The following is a 19,186-nucleotide window of genomic DNA, read 5'->3' as shown; positions in this document are numbered from 1 at the left end:
AACACACTTTTCATAATAATAGTTGGTTAATATTTTTTAATTGTCGTATTGTGGGTAACAGCTACAATCTAGAACGTGTGGTGTTTCAATTCAATCATAATTTAACTCCCCCCCCCCCAAAAAAAAAAAAAGAAAAAAAAAAAGAAAAGAAAAAAGCAGAACCCCCATTAGTATGTCAACAGAAGCAAAAATTTAAAAAATTTAAAAATCAAAAAGTAAAATAAAAGAAATCCCATCTGTCGTAGTTCGCGGCTTTCACCACTTTCAACTGGCAAAAGTCTAGCCTAGTCGTATTATTCACTCTCGCCTTGTCCTTGAAATATGTTCCGAGTTCGGAACAACCTTTAGGTCTTTTGATACCTGCCGACGTGCACTTATTTGCAGGTCTGTTAATCCAATTCACTATTGGCTCATTGTTGTAATGGCTTTTTTTTTTAATGACACAAAATCAAAACACACACACACACACACACACACACACATATATATATATATATATATATATATATATATATATATACAATATATCCATCCATCAATTTCATATTATATGTATAAATATATATATATATATATATATATATATATTATATATGAAATTGATGGATGGGTTGCTTTAATTTGTTATAGATAGATATATATATATAGATAGTTAGATAGATAGATAGATAGATAGATAGATAGATAGATAGATAGATAGATAGATAGATAGATAGATAGATAGATAGATAGATAGATAGATAGATAGATAGAAACAGAGAGAGGGAGAGAGAGATGTAAGATAGATAAGATCTATCATATATATATATATATATATATATATATATATATATAGATGATAGATAGATAGATGGATTGTGTAGATAGATATATAAGATAGATAGAGAGATTAAATAGATAGATAGATAGATAGATAGATAGATAGATAGATAGATAGATAGATAGATAGATAGATAGATGGATAGATAGATAGATAATAGATAGATGGATGGATGGATAGATAGATAGATAGATGGATGGACAGATGGATAGATAGATAGATTTTTAGAAAATAGATATATAGATAGATAGATAGAAAGATAGATAGATAGATAGATAGATTGATTGATTGATAGATAGATAGATAGATAGATAGATAGATAGATAGATAGATAGATAGATAGATAGATAGATATATAGATAGAAAGATAGATAAATGGGTGGATAAATGGATGAATAGATAAGATAGATATGCAGATAGACGTATAGATAATTCACGTTTTTCGTCCAACACCTTTTTGTAACACTTCATGTAGCACTCTTAGAATATTCGTCACTATGTTTTGCTAAGTACACATTTACAGCTGAGTCGAATTTGGTTGATTAAAATTCTGAAAATTCAGAAGAAAAAAGCCCATTCGAATTGGGTAATGTGTGTAAAGTGCAAAGTTTTCAGTAATTCCAAACGGACACTTATAAATGAAGGATTATAGTAATTTTAATTTATTTATTATAAATTGTAAAGATTCCACATTGGGTTTTATATAGAGAATCCATCTGCTCTGGCAATTACACTGAGAATGACCCATAAATAAAGCCAAACACGGACAAAATTACATTAATTCTTATTGCGCTCTACTGCACGCGCAGGTAATTACTATGCACCCCCGCTACTTTCTAACCTCTTCATCACGGCTGTGCCAGGTACCATGAGAGAGCCAGGTTTTCGGAACTCTTTATTGTGAAAGTCCCAATTCTCGTCCTTCCTATTTCGATGGGGAGAGGTGGTGGAACTTCCGTGGCGAACCTGCCATCTGGCAACTCTGTTGCGGAAAATTGTGGTATTCTTGCTATAATGATATATCTGCTCAATATTGTTATTTGCTATCTGATCTTATCAAAAATTAAATATCCTAGATATAGATTTATATCGGGGTTTTTTTTCATTTTATACTGAATACACCAAATTTGTCGACAAATCGCATCCGTTGAGGACAGCCGATCGACAAATAGGTCTTGTCGACTTGTTTCTCCAGAAATTCTGTCAAAATTTGAAATAGTTATCTCTGGTTTCCATAAAACTTTGTCGAAAAGGCATTCCAGAAGTGATAATCCTATGGGTTGTAGTCCTGAGAATTTGGTAGCTAACTTTGTAAATGAACCTTCTCGTAATTGGCAAATCCAAGAGGTCCGTTTTGAATTATTTTTAGGATAAATATAAAGCTTTTTGCAAACAGGCAAAAAGTCTTTCTGTAAATACTCTGTGTAAAACGAAGCAGTCAATTTCGTTTTTATCTGGATCAACGAAAATGGTATCTACGAATCCTTTAATGGAAACAAAATATGTTACCACGAATTTTTGTGAGAATGTACTGCTTGTGTGACTCAGATTATCCAGAGGAATGTTTCTTTTTGAAACAATGCTCACATGGGTTTTTTTTCGATGCGAAAGTAAATTCCACTACAAAGGATTGTAATCAACCAATCTTTAAAACCAATTAGGGAAATCACGCACTTTTAAAATCACTCAATTTGGCATTATGTTTATAATTGTTATGTAAAGTCATTATAATTTACTCAATTTTAATGTAATTTTGAAAACACAATTTTAAAAATTTGATTTATCTGAGCCACAAGAATTTCAGCGTTTTAGGAGGTAACATTGTAAAGAAGGGGAGACGTCTAAACAGGGGATAGTGTTTGTGTGTGTATGTGTGTGTATGTGTGTCTGCGTGTGTGTATCTTCTTTTTAAAAGCCCATTATAACTTCAAAAAATTAAAAAGACACGCACAATTGTAACTTCAAAACGGCATTAGTTTGGAGTGGTTTAATGTTAAAAATTGAGTTTGTGGCCAAAATGTGTTTGGTATTAAATTTAGAATGGGGGTTAAATACAATATCTAAAAGATCGTAACACTAACATTTCAATTTTTTAAATCATTTTAACATTCCGACATATCTATAGCATGGCCTAAGAAAAGATTTTGTTGATATTTGACATTAAACAATGAACGAACTTTTAGCGTTCATTTTGAAATTGTCAAATTTTTAAAAGCCCGTGTTTTAGTGAATACAGATATCTCAGAGTGGTCCTATAGCATAAATGATAAGATTTTTCATAACTTACAACATAGGGTAATATGTAATTTTCATGCTTTCTACCCAAATTTGTACATAATTCCCCTGATCAAAAGACATCTTTAAATCTACAACCGTTTTCATTGCTATTTGGCGTAATAATATTTTTGACGTCACGACAATGCCCATCAATCCCATCCGTTCAGTTCGTGAGGGGATTAAGGAAGCGATCATTGTTTCGACATTTACATCACGCGCAATCCATCTTAGCGTGACCCGATCAAGAATCCGGGCATTACCTTTCCTTCGCCTGTGAACTTTATAGATGTCAGTTTTTACACTGATCCGTTTCCGAATATGTTTAATTTACCGCACATGACGCAAGGGAACATCCGTTCTACTACCGGAGAGAGAGAGAGAGAGAGAGAGAGAGAGAGAGAGAGAGAGACCGTTGAACCAGAGGCGTGTCAGATGACAGATGGAGCGGCCATAGTGAGGACGTGACAAGAAACAGTCTTCCATTTTGTGCATTATCGCCCAGAACATAGGCAGAAGGAAAGCAGGGGAGGAACAGAAAACCCAAGTAGTCTGAAACTAGGCAGATTACCATCTTAAGTATTTTGAAAGCACAAGTGATATAAATATACACAAAGTAAGTAAATAATTTTTTCTTCCATTAGTGTTCATGGTTTTGTGAATAGATAATGATGTAAACGCTGAATTATTGTTACTCTGTTTATATTATTGCTATTTTATTCATGTGCTGTATATGTAATTAACAGTGCTTACAATTCCAGCAAATATAAAATTTATATAGTAGGCAGAAATGTATTCTTAAAGTCAACACATTATGGAAAACAGGTATGACGTCACTCAACTCTTAGTTATTATTTTTAGGCAACCTGTAAGTGAGTAATTCTCACAAAAGTATATTAATCAGATTATAAAAGTAAAAAGTAACACATATTAAAATGGGCTGATATGTTTCATCTGGTTGGAGAATGTTGTGAGTATTTTACTTAAACGAATAGCATCAATAGTTCTGTAAATAATGACACCCGTGTCCAAGCTATTGACCTTTTAACTGTTTAATAAATTAATAATTATTACAAATCTCTCTCTCTCTCTCTCTCTCTCTCTCTCTCTCTCACACACACACACACACACACACACGCACACACACACACAATTGAAGTGTATATCAAGCGAAATATAAGAAAAATGCATTCCTTACATTATTTTAAATGTTGTAAGCTAATCGCCATTGTCTGAAAGTCAAGAGCTTATATTCCGTTGCCATTCTTGGGATATTGTTAAAACCCCAGAATTTTCACTGTTCCCTAGGATATCCTTTTATCTATTTTAGTTGACACATTTTAAAATATCATCAATGAATGATCTCAATATTTTGTATTATGAACACGAAAAGATAATTGTGGGTGTTTTGCGGAGTTTTGTACGCAGCCTTTATCTTTTAAAACGTCCCGTGCAAAGGGATTTCACTCTTCAAATAGAAAAACGAGCCATGATCATCATCATCATCATCATCATCATCATCATCATCATCATCATCATCATCATCATCATCATCATCATCATCATTATCACCATCACCATCATAATCATCATCATAATCATCATCATCACCATCATCATCATCATTAACATCATCATCATCATCATCATCATCATCATCATCATCATCATCATCATCATCATCATATCATCATCATCATCATCATCATCATCATCACCATCATCATCATCATCATTATTATTATTATTATTATTATTATTATTATTATTATTATTATTTGTATTATTATTATTATCATTATTATTATTGATATTATTAGTATTATTATTATTATTATTATTATTATTATTATTATTATTATTATTATTATTATTATTATTATTATTATTATTATTATTATTATTTTATTATTATGATTATGATTATTATTATTATATTATTATTATTATTATTATTATTATTATTATTATTATTATTATTATTATTATTATATTATTATTATTATTATTATTATTATTATTATTATTATTATTATTATTATTATTATTATTATTATTATTATTATTATTATTATTATTATTATTATTATTATTATTATTATTATTATTATTATTATTATTATTATTATTATTATTATTATTATTGTGAATATTAATAATAATAATAATAATAATAATAATAATAATAATAATAATAATAATAATAATAATAATAATAATAATAATAATAATAATAATAATAATAATATAATATTAATAATAATAATAATAATAATAATAATAATAATATTCCACGATTCACCTTGAAACTCGTCCATGAAAGTGGATTGATTTGGTTTCATTGGACATGTACTTATTTGCAAGTCTAATAATCGAATTCACTATGGGCTCATTGCTGTAATGGAAATGGGTGTGTCTTTTTTACGAAACCCGCCGAAACCCGCCGAAACCCGCCGAAACCCGACGAAACCCGACGAATCCCGACAAAGTTATGGGAAGTAGGTGGCTGTGGGGAGTGAACCTAGAACTCAGGGAAGTGTACACCATTGGGGAGTGAACCTGGGACTGGGTTTCGGCGGGTTTCGTAAAAAAGAACCAGTGCTTTTTTACGAAACCCGCCGAAACCCGCCGAAACCGGCGAAACCCGACAATATCCAGCAAAGTTATGGGATATAGACAACTGTGGGGAGTGAACCCGATACTCAGGGAAGTGTACACCAGTCGGGAGTGAACCTGAGACTAAGGTTATCGGCCGGTTTCGGCGGGTTTCGTAAAAAAGAATTAGTGCTTTATTACGAAACCCGCCGAAACCCGCCGAAACCCGACAATATCCGGCAAAGTTATGGGAGTTTGGCAACAGTGGGGGGTGATCCTGGGAGTCAGGGAATTGCACACCAGTGGGGAGTTAACCTGGGACTGTGTAAAAAGGATATCAGTGGGAAATAAACCTGGGACTAAAGGGAGATGGATACCATTGAAAGTTGAAGCCGGATATGGGAGTTGAGTACCAGAGGAGAATGAACCTGACACTATAGAAGGTGGGCGCCAGTGGGGAGTGAACCTGGGACTCAGGGAATTTCACACCAGTGGGGAGTTAACCTGGGACTCTGTAAAAAGGATATCAGTGGCAAATAAACCTGGGACTAAAGGGAGGTGGATACCATTGGGAGTTGAAGCCGGATTTGGGAGTTGGGTACCAGAGGAGAGAGAAATCTGACACTATAGGAGGTGGGCGCCAGTGGGGAGTGAACCTGGGACTTTGTAAAAAGGATATCAGTGGGAAATAAACCTGGGACTAAAGGGAGATGAATACCATTGAAAGTTAAAGCCGGATATGGGAGTTGAGTACCAGAGGAGAATGAACCTGACACTTTAGGAGGTGGGCGCCAGTGGGGAGTGAACCTGGGACAATGTAAAAAGGATAGCAGTAGGAAATAAACCTGGGACGAAAGGGAGATGGATACCGTTGAAAGTTGAAGCCGGATATGAGAGTTTGGTACCAGAGGAGAATGAACCTGACACTAGAGGAGGTGGGCGCCAGTGGGGAGTGAACCTGGGACTATGTAAACAGGATATCAGTGGGAAATAATCCTGGGACTAAAGGGAGATGGATACAATTGAAAGTTGAAGTCGGATATGATAGCTTGGTACCAGAGGAGAATGAACCTGACACTATAGGGGGTGGGCGCCAATGGGGAGTGAACCTGGGACTATGTAAACAGGATATCAGTGGGAAATAAACCTTGGTCTAAAGGGACATGGATACCATTGAAAGTTGAAACCGGATATGAAAGTTTGGTACCAGAGGAGAATGAACCTGACACAATAGGAGGTGGGCGCCAGTGGAGAGTGAACCTGGGACTCAGGAAATTGCACACCAGTGGGGAGTTAACCTGGGAATATGTATAAAGGATATCAGTAGGAAATAAATCTGGGACTAAAGGGAGATGGATACCATTGGGAGTTGAAGCCGGATTTATTTCCCACTGCTATCCTTTTTTAGATATTCACAGGTTAACTCCCCACTGGTGTGCAATTCCCTGACTCCCAGGTTCATTCCCCACTGGCGCCCACCTTTTATAGTGTCAGGTTCATTCTCCTCTGGTACCCAACTCCTTAGTTCGGCTCGGATACCCACAGTTATCCATCTCCCACAGTCCCAGGTTAACTCCAAATTGGTGTGCACTTCCCTGAGTCCCAGGTTCACTCCACACTGGCGCCCACCTCCTATAGTGTCAGGTTCATTCTCCTCTGGTACTCAACTCCCATATCAATCTTCAACTTTCAATGGTGTCCATCTCCCTTTAGTCCCAGGTTTATTTCCTATAGTGTCAGGTTTCTCTCTCCTCTGGTACCCAACTCCCAAATCCGGCTTCAAGTCCAAATGGTATCCTTTTCCCTTTAGTCCCAGGTTTATTTCCCAATGATATCCTGTTTACATAGTCCCAGGTTCACTCCCCACTGGCGCCCACCTCCTATAGTGTCAGGTTTATTCTCCTCTGGTACCAAACTCTCATATCCGGCTTCAACTTTCAATGGTATTCATCTCCCTTTAGTCCCAGGTTTATTTTCCACTGATATCCTGTTTACATAGTCCCAGGTTCACTCCCCACTGGCGGCCACCTCCTATAGTGTCAGGTTTCTCTCTCCTCTGGTACCCAACTCCCAAATCCGGCTTCAACTCCCAATGGTATCCACCTCCCTTTAGTCCCAGGTTTATTTCCCACTGATATCCTGTTTACATAGTCCCAGGTTCACTCCTCACTGGCGCCCACCTCCTATAGTGTTAGGTTCATTCTCCTCTGGTACCAAACTCTCATATCCGGCTTCAACTTTCAATGGTATCCATCTCCCTTTAGTCCCAGGTTTATTTCCCACTGATATCCTGTTTACATAGTCCCAGGTTCACTCCCCACTGGCGCCCACCTCCTATAGTGTCAGGTTCATTCTCCTCTGGTACCAAACTCTCATATCCGGCTTCAACTTTCAATGGTATTCATCTCCCTTTAGTCCCAGGTTTATTTCCCACTGATATCCTTTTTACATAGTCCCAGGTTCACTCCCCACTGGCGCCCACCTCCTATAGTGTCAGATTTCTCTCTCCTCTGGTACCCAACTCCCAAATCCGGCTTCAACTCCCAATGGTATCCACCTCCCTTTAGTCCCAGGATTATTTCCCACTGATATCCTGTTTACATAGTCCCAGGTTCACTCCTCACTGGCGCCCACCTCCTATAGTGTCAGGTTCATTCTCCTCTGGTACCAAACTCTCATATCCGGCTTCAACTTTCAATGGTATCCATCTCCCTTTAGTCCCAGGTTTATTTCCCACTGATATCCTGTTTACATAGTCCCAGGTTCACTCCCCACTGGCGCCCACCTTCTATAGTGTCAGGTTCATTCTCCTCTGGTACTCAACTCCCATATCCGGCTTCAACTTTCAATGGTATCCATCTCCCTTTAGTCCCAGGTTTATTTCCCACTGATATCCTTTTTACACAGTCCCAGGTTAACTCCCCACTGGTGTGCAATTCCCTGACTCCCAGGATCACCCCCCACTGTTGCCAAACTCCCATAACTTTGCCGGATATTGTCGGGTTTCGGCGGGTTTCGGCGGGTTTCGTAATAAAGCACTAAATCTTTTTTACGAAACCCGCCGAAACCGGCCGATAACCTTAGTCTCAGGTTCACTCCCGACTGGTGTACACTTCCCTGAGTATCGGGTTCACTCCCCACAGTTGTCTATATCCCATAACTTTGCTGGATATTGTCGGGTTTCGCCGGGTTTCGGCGGGTTTCGGCGGGTTTCGTAAAAAAGCACTGGTTCTTTTTTACGAAACCGCCGAAACCCAGTCCCAGGTTCACTCCTCAATGGTGTACACTTCCCTGAGTTCTAGGTTCACTCCCCACAGCCACCTACTTCCCATAACTTTGTCGGGATTCGTCGGGTTTCGTCGGGTTTCGGCGGGTTTCGGCGGGTTTCGGCGGGTTTCGGCGGGTTTCGCAGGGTTTCGGCGGGTTTCGGCAGGTTTCGTAAAAAAGACACACCGATGGAAATCTCCATAAAATGACGCAAAATATTGTCCATTACAACAATGTTAAATTAGGCCCAGTGTCAGACCCCCTCATTAGTAGACTTCGGTTCCATTGCTTATCTGACTTGTGCAATATTTTAATGTCATATTAAGTACATAATTACGTCATCAAAACTGGACAAGATGCTGTAGGAACGCAAAAAAAGAAATTCATTTAATTACGACAATATCTCTCGGCGACCCTACAGATAGTAATAAAGTTTTAATGTAAACAAGATAAGTAGTAGTAGAAATGACACGTTAGATAGGGAAAGATCAGGTTCATCATGTAATTAATCCCATTGTCAAAACAGAAATACTTTGGAATAAATCAATAGAATAGCCTCTCACATTAACACAATTAACCTCCACCCCAACTCGTTCTTGATATTCCCATTCCCCACATTGTGAAGTAATCGTAAATAACAAAGAGTACTTAGCATAATGTGAAAAATATTCAAATGTTTGTTTAATACATAAAGCATTCCTTTAGCAACTGAGAGGGATGAAAAAAGTGACCCGTCGCCTCAAAATAGGATGGATTCTTTTTTAAAACGTGGTTTTAATTCGGGATGAATCAGAAGCCAAGATGGATTTTAAAATTAAAAATGATCAAAATTGTGAGACTATATTTTTTGTCACTTTAGAGAACATGCATTCATTGTTCTGAAGTTAAAAAAAAAAGAATTATTCAAAACCCAAGTCTCACATTTTTAACTATAAATTCTAGTTCAATCATCTTTATGGGGTGCAATCCAAGGAAGAGCACCATGGCAGTAAAAACTCAAGCGACAACTAATGAATGAATGAATGAAACCAGAAATATCATACCGGATCGGTCATGGCGCGGGATAAAAACGACCGCCTCTGTCATTATTGGCCAGCAGGAGGGCAGTGGAAAGAAAAAAGGAGGAAAGAGGTAAAAGATGGACGATGAAACCGATGGCAGTGGAGATCAAGATTGGAAATTTTCCAGGCAGATCAAGGGAAATCGCCGAAAGAAGAAAAATTAACATTTAATTTGTGTGTGCAAGAAACAAAGTAAAAGGCAAACGGCAAGGTAAATCGATGGAGGATTTTAAATGTGTCGTAGTAGTAGCCCCTTTAAAAAGGATCCAGACTACAGTTCACATTTATGAATTTCACGAGACACACACACACACACACACACACACACACACACACAAACACACGCACAAACTCACTCACATATTCATAATACACGCCTTGATCATTTCATATTTGATTGTTTTCTACGATTTCAAGACCCTTTCAAGTTCTGTATTGTTTTTAGTTTCTATCAACTCCCTGCCGAGGGAAAGAAAGAGTGTAGGCGGGTGTCTGTTCTTGATGTTTGAATTTATAGTTTGTTGTCGTGTCCTCTTGTTCGTCTGTTTTTGGTCTAACGTAGTTGGGGAGTTTAATGATGGTGTTGCCTGTATTAATTTTGTGGAAGTTACATATCTTTTCCTTTCGCGACGATGTTGCATTTTTTTCCAGACCTAAGCTTTCTATGAGTTTTGTCACGCCATTCTTATGTGAGAATTTATTAGTTATCTCCTTAAGTCTATGTTGTACCTTTTCGATCTTGTTGATATCAGTTTTGGTGTAGAGATCCCATACTATACTTGCATATTCGAGGATGGGCCTTACTATACTTTTGTAAGCGAGTGTCTGAGTTTTGACGAGATAGCCATTCAGGTTTCATGTTAAAAAAGCGCTTGTTTTATTTTCCTTTGATGTTATATTTGCGATGTGTGATTTTAATTTGAGGTTATGGGTAATAATTAGTCCAAGATATCGACAAGATTTGACTTTATCTAATATTTGGCCATGAAGGTGGTAGTCGTAATTTACACGTGTTTTTTGTTTTGTTTGTTGTTTACGTTGAAGCTCATAAGCCATGACTTCTCCCAAGTTGCCAGTTTTGCCAAGTCCTTGTTTAGTTCAAAGCTATCTTCAATTAAGTGGATGTGCTTGTAGAGTGGAGTGTCATCTGCAAATAGACGAACTTCAGATGTTAAGCCATCAGCGAGGTCGTTAATGAAAATAAGAAAAAGCAAAGGACCTAGAACCGATCCTTGGAAGACTTCGATGGTTACCGGCCTATATCAGAGGGTTGACCTCCGACAACTACTTGTTGGATTCTGTCGCTCAGAAATGATTCTATCCATTTCAGTGTCTGACCAATTATTCTAGCGTTCAGATAGTATGTGGTACCTACTTTATCAAAAGCTGTCTCGAAATCAACGAATGTCCGGTCGGTGTGTCCGCCTTTGTCAAGTTCCAGTGAGAATTCATCGACCATAGAGACTAGTTATGTTTCACATGATCTGCCTTTTCTGAACCCGTGCATAGCCTATTTCAGTAATTTACTTGACTCAAGATGATCTATCAAATAGAATTGTACGATGTGCTCCAGCAGTTTACAGCATTTGCATGTCAAAAGGAGATTGGGCAATAATTTACAACAATTTTCCTATCACCTTTTTATGTATTGGTTGTACATAAACATGTTTCCACACTTGGAGTATAACGCCTAATTTAAGAGACATTTCAAATAGTTTAGTCAGCGCAGGGACAATTTCATTTGCTGAAGGCGTGGTGAAATATTGTAGGGCCCTGCTGCCTAACTTGTTTTTAGATTATTTAGCAGATTTTCAACGCCCTCGACTGATACATCAATCTGTGGCATAAATGTATGTTTTGTTGTTTCTTTTCCTAATGTTCTATCGTTTTGTTCCGTTGTAAAAGCGGAGCAGAATTGTTTAAGAATTTTAGTCCTTTTCTCTGTTATCAGTGCATATGACATTATGGTGCAACTATTATGGCGTCACACTTTTTACTTTTAATAAATGTCCATAGGTTTTGTGTTACTATTCTCGTCAATTAGATTTTTCACATAATCTCTGTAGGTCTTTATACTCTTTTGCCTTATTTCCTTTTCGATGTCAGTATATTTGTTTTTATCGTTTATACCATGCTCTTTATTTTCTCCGAGACAGTCTTTTGCGATCGTGTGATATCCAAGGTTGATGAACGTTTCAAGAGGAAAGTTTAGTTGGAATGTTTGTCAACCATCCCGGATATATGCTTGTGGATAGAATCCTATTCTACCTCTGTGTCAGTCACTTTACTTGTTGTGAAAGTGTTGCTCAATTGTCTTGTCTCTTTTCGAATTTCTGTAATGTTTGCTTTGTTCAAGATAAAGGCTGTATGGGGGGTTTTACTAAGATTTTCTCTGTTTTTGTCTTACTCTCCGTTATGATTATATCATGGTCACTGATCCCCGATACTGTTTTGCAATCGGTCACAAGGTTCGGCCTGTTTGTAAAAAAAATAATCAATGGCGATTTATTCCACGTGTCGGGATTTGATTTATTTGTGTGAGTCCAAGGTCCCTCATGTATTTAATAACTGCTGTATTTACAGCAATCGGGTATTGGTGACATGTAATAATTTCGTTTGTCCAGTCGATGTCCGGTAGGTTGAAATCATATCCTAGTATTATTACATCGTTGGTGTCGAGGTTGTCAAGGCATTTTGATAATTCCATCATTTGTTCATTTCCCTCAAAGATTAGGTATGGTGTTCTGTATACTGTGCCGAGTGCAATAGTGCTACAAAGATAGTCTCACAGTTGGTCTTTACATCTAGATGGTGCGAGTTGAAATTATTGGTAACAGCTATCAGTACTCAGCCATAACCATCTTGTCTGCAGTGGCATGGCATTTTTACAGTATAAGGTGGTGCCAGAATCAGAAGAAAATGACTTAAAACATGCTATGTATGTAAATACAAAAGAAAGAAAATAAAATTAAAGGAAAGACTTAGTCAAAAAAGTAAGAGGCAGTATATTGCCATTTCTCAGGGTTTTTTAAATCCTATAATCCATTTTAAAAAGACTGTTGTTTGTTATATAACTTTGTACATTGACAATTATTGTCCTTAATAAGTGAGATATTTTTATATGATTAGTTTTATTCTTTAGTAAGTGGAACTGTGGTTATAGTTGGGGAATAGAGGCTACAAGAAATGAAGTTGGTATCATCCAGGAAAAATAACTTGCACAAAATGCTGTTTAAGTCCCAAGTGTGCCCAACAGACTTATGTGGATCACGACTGTAGTCAGTATGAAGCAAATCATTATCGTTCGTACATACGTACCCCAGACAGGATGTACGCAAGACAAGAAGGAGGAATTTTGGAAAGAGATTGATGAACAAATGGAAATGTTCTACACATCAGAAAGAGTTTTCAGCGGTGAGTAATTGAATGGTCACGAAGGAGAAAGCAATATCGGAGAGGAGAGATGGTTGGGAAGGTATGGATATGGCAGCAGAAGAGGAGAAGACAAAGATATTGCAAGATTTGCAACAAGGATGGATCTGGCAATACTAAATACATATTTTAGAGGAAAAAAAAGATGACTACAGAGTGACGAATTCAAGTGGTGTGAAAAAGACACAAGTGGACTGCACCTGTTGTGATGGAGGAGAAATTTGAAGGAAGAATAAGATTGTGGTAGTTTGCTGGGAGAGAGAGAATGGCAGCGCAACATAAGATTGTTATTGCGACATTGGCATTTGAAAAGAGGAAGATAAACGAGAAAATAAGTGAGGGAAAACACGGTGGTGGAAACTATAGGAGGAAGAGCCAAGAGAAGTATTTGCAACAACGGTGAGAGGAAGACTAGGAATTGATTTCATAAAGGAATGGAAAATAACCGCGGATACAGTCCGTGAAGTGGCCAAAGATGTGGCAGGAGTGAGCTCGGGAAGAGGAAAAGTTGAAAAACAATCATGGCGGTTGAATTAAGTAGTTATAAAGAAAAAGAGGGAAGCATGAAAAAACATGGAGACAAACAGGGATGCTATGAATGTAGATGGATATGAACAGGCAAAGAGAGAAAAGCAAAAAGAGCCGTTCCGAAAGTCCGGGGCATTCAAAGATATGTAAAGTAAAGAATGGCAGAAAAATATTTTTAGGATAGCAAAACAGAGAGACATGAATAGGAGAGATATACAGCATGTTACGATTATCAAAGATGAGATTGGAAGAGTATTGGACAAAGAGATTCGGGCAGGATGGAAAACATACTACGAACACCTCATGAATGGAGAATGACAGGGAGAAGAGAAGTGTAGTTATACAACCTAAAGAGAAGATAGAAGATGAATTATGCAAGAATGAGATGTGGGATACATTGCGCAAGGTGACAAGAGAAAAAGCAGCTGGACCAGACGAGATACCCGGAAGAATGAGAAAATGTACGTTGATCCCCATATACAAAAATAAGGGAGATATTCAAGAATGTGGTAAATATAGGGGCATCAAGTGAGCCTCACAATGAAGATATAATCCATAAGAGGATTAGAAAAGATGACATAAGTGAAGATCAGTTTAGTCTTATTGCTGGTAAAAGTAGAACGGATGCTATATTTGCTCAGAAAGTGACCGCCGAGAAGTATAGAGAAAAGCAAAGTGAATAATAGTGTGTATTCATTGACCTGGAGAAAACATATGATAGGTTACCAAGAGAAGAAATGTGGTACTGTCTAAGAGCAAAGGGTGTAACAGATAAATTTATGAAAGCTATCCTAGATCTGTACGAAAAAAAGACAGCGGTAAGGACGGCTGTTGGCTCAACTGAACCATTTAATGTAAGAGTAGGATTACACCAGGGATCTGCTCTCAGCCCATTGCTATTTGCAATCGTAATGGATGTTCTCACAGAAGACATTTGGCGAGAGGCACCATGGAACATGAGATGCGCGGATAATGTAGTACTTTTGAATTATACAAAAGCTCAGGCGGAAAAGGACCTGGAGGGTGTTGCGAAAGGAGGGGATTAAGGGGAAGCAGATAGAAGACATTTGTCCATCGGACAACAGAGAGCATGTCCCAGAGACAAACCAATTCAAATATTTAGGAACAAATATACAAGGAGAATGGGGCAATGAGATGGATGTTAAGAAGAGTATCCTGGAATAATTGGAGGAATGTAACTGGGGTTGTGTGAGACAAACGAATTTCCGCAAAGCTGAAGGGGAAAATAAGACATCTGTTGTAGGATCAGCAATATTGTATGGATTAGAGACAACAGCTATGACAAAGAAAAAAGGATAGAATTTGCGGTGGCAGAAATAAGGATGTTGAGATGGTCACCTGGCTGGACAAGGAAAGATAAAGTGAGAAATGAACGAATACGAATTTGAAGGTTGACTGAAGTAGAGAATGTATCAATAAAGATGAGAGTATATAGATTGAAATGGTTCGGACATGATAAGAGACGAGAGAGGAGGTACAGTTAGAAAGAAAGTATTGGATATACAATTAGAGGGAAAGAGAAAAAAGGGACGCGCACGCAAAGACCAGATGGATGGATAGGGCAAAGGACGATATGAAAGAACTGGGCCTGAAGAAGATGCTACTATGAACCGAGATGCATGGAGATGTGACATTCATTATTGCAACCACAAAAGGAAGGAAGCAACGGTGGCAGGATACGTGGAAAGTCTCGACTTACACACTCTATCCGTCGTGCTTGGCGTCTGATAAAGAAATTGGATCCGGACCGGAATTACGCGAAGGCTGAACCAGAATGTGAGGCAGATACAATTGCTAAGAATATAAAGAACCGCAGCAAACGGGTCCCTAATCTTGATTTTGATCTCGGTGTCCGCAAGGCGTACCGTACGATTTTGGACTCGCTACCTGTGAACGAGTCGAACTGGACATTCCCGTTCAGTCCCCGAGAGGTGGATGCAGCCATTAGCGATGTAACGAATTTCAAAGCAGCAGGGATAGACGGCGTATGATGACGCAGCTGGGTCCCAAGGCACGGGCCTTGCTGGTAGAGGCAATGTCTGACGTACTTGCAAAAGGAAAGCTCCCACAAGTGTGGAAGCACACAAAGATAGTTGCCATCCTAAAGCCCGGGAAACCGGCGAAGGAGGCCGACAGTTACAGACCCATATCTCTACTGAGCTGTCTTTACAAATTGTTGGAGCGAGTTCTGTTAAAACGATGGGGGTCGGTCCAAGACGCTGCCCTGCCACCCGAGCAGACGGACTTCAGGGAAGGGAGGTGCACTTCGGAACAAGTCATCGCCCTTACAGAGAAGGTAGTTCTTACACAATTAACATCTCATCTTAAGAACAACAGTTTGGAACAACCCTTTCAGTCAGCCTACAAACATCAACACAGTACTGAAACGGCGCTTCTTAAAATCTTAAATGACTTGTTATGTAATGCTGATGCTAACAATATCAATGTATTATGCCTTTTAGATCTTTCAGCTGCCTTTGACACCATTGACCATGACATTTTGTTAAGAAGACTAGAAAATACGTTCGGCATAAAAGGAATTGCCCTTAAATGGTTTACATATTTACAGGATCGATGGCAGACTGTCGTGGTGAATGGTGTTCAGTCAGAACAAGTTTTACTAAATTTTGGAGTGCCACAAGGCTCTGTTCTTGGCCCTGTCCTTTTTACTGTATATATGCAGCCCCTTTCTAGTGTGATATCCAGATTCAATCTGAGTTATCATTTTTATGCAGATGATACGCAAATATATGATTCAGCACCCCTTAGTAATTTAGAGTTCTTAATACAACGAATTACGAGCTGTTTTAATGAGATTAAATCTTGGATGTACCACAATAAGTTAAAATTAAATGATAGTAAAACTGAGATTTTAATGTGTGGAAGGCCGAGTATCCTTAAACAGGCAAATAAATCACCTATTACTCTCGGAAATAGCACAATAGAATTTTCAAATAAAGCAAAAAACCTTGGCGTCATCATTGATAAAGATCTTTCCATGACAAGCCACGTGAATAACACCATACAATCTATGTACATAGAAATGAAAAAAATAAGCAAAATTCGTAATTTAATACCGAAGCATATAACAGAACTTTTAATTAATTCCCTGGTTTTATCTAAATTGGACTATTGTAACTCCCTTTGGGCGAATTTAGCTAAAGACAAAATTAGCAAACTTCAAGTTGCTCAAAATAACGCAGCCAGGCTCATTGTACGCAATAACAAAAAATACCCGTCAGCAACTCTTCTTCTCCGTGAGTTACATTGGCTTCCTGTTGAAAAAAGAGTTGCCTATAAGATTTGTACTGTTGTCTACAAATCCCTGAGCACGAACAGTCCCTCCTATATTAAAGACCTTCTAAACATATATGTCCCCAATAGAAACTTGAGGTCAAGCAATGACCAATCAATCCTTGTCAAACCTAAGCCATTGCGTAAAATAGGTGAACAGTCTTTTCAATTTTCGGCCCCCCATTTTTGGAACTCTCTCCCATCACACGTGAGATGCTCGGATTCGTTGACAACGTTCAAATCTCGCTTAAAGTTTTATCTTTTTACGTCATAATGTTGCAATATTATTTTCATATTTTGTTGTTGTTAAATTGAATTCGTATCACGTTTCCTTCACACTTGTCTCACTGTAATATGTTTTGTTTTATATCACTGTGAAGCGCTTAGAGCCTGTGACAACGGGGTAAAGCGCTATATAAATGCCATTTATTATTATTATTATTATTATTATTATTGAAGCAGGGTTCGAGAGAAAACAGCAAACAGGTGCTGTATTTATAGACTTATCGGCGGCGTACGGCGTGCGAAGGATTAATTTTCAACCTTGCAAAGATCATTAGGTGCAAAAAGACCTTGGAGTTGTTCTCTTCAATCTTAGGGGAAAGACAATTCCACGTCGCGTTGGGAGACGCTATGAGTAAAGTTAGGAAATTGAAGAATTGGGTTCCTCGGGGTTGGGTACTAACAAAGCTGTTTAACGTTTACATTAGCGACATGCAGAACACTTCCTCCCTGAGGCTGGGATACGCGGGCGACTGGGCACTCGTTTCTCAAAGTAAAGTATGGACCCGTCTCGAGAACGTACTCAGCGAGGAATCATCAGACTCAAATCCTACTTCGACAAGTGGTACCTAAAGATGAACACTTCAAAAACCGTGGCCACTGAATTCCACCTATGCAGTGGCTGGCACACCCGTAAACTGAACGTCCTCGTCGGGGACCAGCCACTCCCATATGAGCCGCATCCAAAATATTTAGTGGTGACTCTGGACCGCAGCCTTTTCTAACGGCTGCATCTCGAAGGAGTTGCCCGGAAGATAGAGAAACGCAACAGTCATCTGAGGAAGCTGGCGGGATCAACTTGGGGCGCTAACCAAGCGCTTCTGAGGACTGGCACTATGCTATTCCACCGCAGAGTATTGCGCTCCAGTGTGACGTAGAAGCAGAAACGTTGAGAAGGTAGCTGTTAATCTTCGCAAGTCAATGCACATTGTGTCAGGAACGCTGGCAACAACGCCTAGAGAATTGTGCCCGATAATGGCAGCAATCCAGCCCCACGATGTCCGGAGGCAGACGAATACGGTAAACTGGCTTAATAAGATCAAAGAGATAGGGAATGGGGATACCATTCTGAAGCGCATTATGGGTGGCGCCCCCGTTTCGAGCCGAAATAAGTCCTGGCAACCCTTGTACGCAGCTTCCCTGACTACGAACAGAGATGCATACGAGATGGAAGTCGGGTTGGACGAATTTAATCCCTCAAGGGGGCCGGGACATGCACTCCTCGAAACTTGGTGAGAAGTTGTCAGTCTTCTCCACCAGTAAGAGAAGACACTGGGTGGTAGCGAATCGGCTTCGGTCGAGGACCTGTGTCACGGCAAAATCGCTTCATCAGTGGGGACTTTCCACCTGTCCAACATGTACCCGATGTGGACAAGAACCCGAAACAGCAGAGCATCTAGTTGAACGGTGTGTTGTGACGAAGCTTCCGGGTGGGTTTGCGACGGTGCACGAGTGTGGTACAGACTTTGCTGATAGGTCGATCGTCATAACATAATAGTGTGAGCACCATTAGAAGCTGCGTTCCTAACTACGTTTATGATGGCAATAGATTTATCCAATGTTACCTAAGATTACGCATAAGGAATCCGTGAATATCTCATCTAAAATGACC

At 38.7% G+C, this 19,186-nt stretch overlaps 1 protein-coding gene across 1 annotated transcript in view; it reads left to right on the top strand.

Moving 5' to 3' along the window:
- The first annotated feature begins 3,515 nt into the window (after nt 1–3,515).
- LOC144967695 (uncharacterized) overlaps nt 3,516–19,186 on the top strand; it is a 45,463-nt gene continuing 29,792 nt past the window's right edge. Inside the window, exon 1 of the mRNA XM_078905236.1 lies at nt 3,516–3,710. The gene's annotated coding sequence lies outside the window, so the exon portion shown is untranslated. The remainder of the gene's footprint in view (nt 3,711–19,186) is intronic.

The sequence above is a fragment of the Berghia stephanieae genome, chromosome 3, assembly GCF_034508935.2.
Source record: "Berghia stephanieae isolate SIO BIC M18660-M18661 chromosome 3, UCSD_Bste_1.3, whole genome shotgun sequence".
Lineage (NCBI taxonomy): Eukaryota > Metazoa > Mollusca > Gastropoda > Nudibranchia > Aeolidiidae > Berghia > Berghia stephanieae.
Note: the sequence above shows the minus strand (reverse complement) of the source record. Positions and strands in the feature narration are given on the sequence as shown.